Genomic DNA, 1,170 nt, shown 5'->3' with positions numbered 1-1,170 from the left:
CACTCTTAGTGAGTCTTACTACTTGATACGACCCGGTATACTTGCCGGTTGTACGTGAAATTCTCATTTTTACGTATCACCCCACCTACCCCACCACTCTCTCTCCCCTTCACCCATTCACCAATCACCTCAACACCTCTTCCCCAAAAACCCCTCACCTATCATATCCCACTATTCTCTTTACCACTCACATCCATCCTTCATAAAACCCCACCTACTTTACCATTCAAATTCAAACCACTTTCCCTCCCAAACCCACCCATTATGGCCGAACCATACACCCCCACTCCACTCCTATATAAACCCATCTTCACTCCTTCATTTTCACACAACCTAAACACTACTTCTCCCCCTTGGCTGAACCACAAAGCCACCTCCATCTCCTCTATTTCTTCTTCTTCTACTCTCTTCTTTCTTCTTTTGTTCGAGGACGAGCAACCCTTCTAAGTTTGGTGTGGTAAAAGCATTGCTTTTTATTTTTCCATAACCATTTATGGCATTCAAGGCTGGAGAAACCTCTAGAAAGAGGAAAGGGAAGGCAAAAGCTTCTACCTCCGAGTCATGGAAGATGGAGAGATTCATCTCAAGGGTGCATCAAGACCACTTCTATAAAGTTGAGGCCATGAAGAAGGTGATCCCCGAGGTCCCTTTTCAAACTCAAGAAAGGTCAACTTTGATCAAAGGTTGGACCAAGTCCTCATAGACATTTGTGAAGAGTGGATGGAGCAAACAAGAGATCCCACTCATCATGAAGTCCCTGAGATACCTCAAGGGATGAACTTTCCTCCACAAAACTATTGGGATCAAACCAACACCTCCTTAGGAGAATTGAGTTCCAACATGGGACAACTAAGGGTGGAGCACCAAGAACATTCCATTCTCCTCCATGAAATTAGAGAAGATCAAAGAGTCATGAGAGAGGAGCAACAAAGGCAAGGAATAGACATTGAGGAGCTCAAGCACTCCATAAGATCTTCAAGAGGAAGAACAAGCCGCCATTACTAAGGTGGACCCGTTCTTTAATCTCCTTGTTCTTTATTTTCCTGTTTTTCAAATTTTTATGCTTATGTTTGTCTATGTTTATGTCTTATGATCATTAGTGTCTTAGTGTCTATGCCTTAAAGTTATGAATGTCCTATGAATCCATCACCTTTCTTAAATAAAAAATGT

The sequence above is a fragment of the Arachis duranensis genome, chromosome 6 (assembly GCF_000817695.3).
Source record: "Arachis duranensis cultivar V14167 chromosome 6, aradu.V14167.gnm2.J7QH, whole genome shotgun sequence".
In the NCBI taxonomy this organism is placed as follows: Eukaryota; Viridiplantae; Streptophyta; class Magnoliopsida; order Fabales; family Fabaceae; genus Arachis; species Arachis duranensis.
This window is presented reverse-complemented; position numbering follows the sequence as displayed.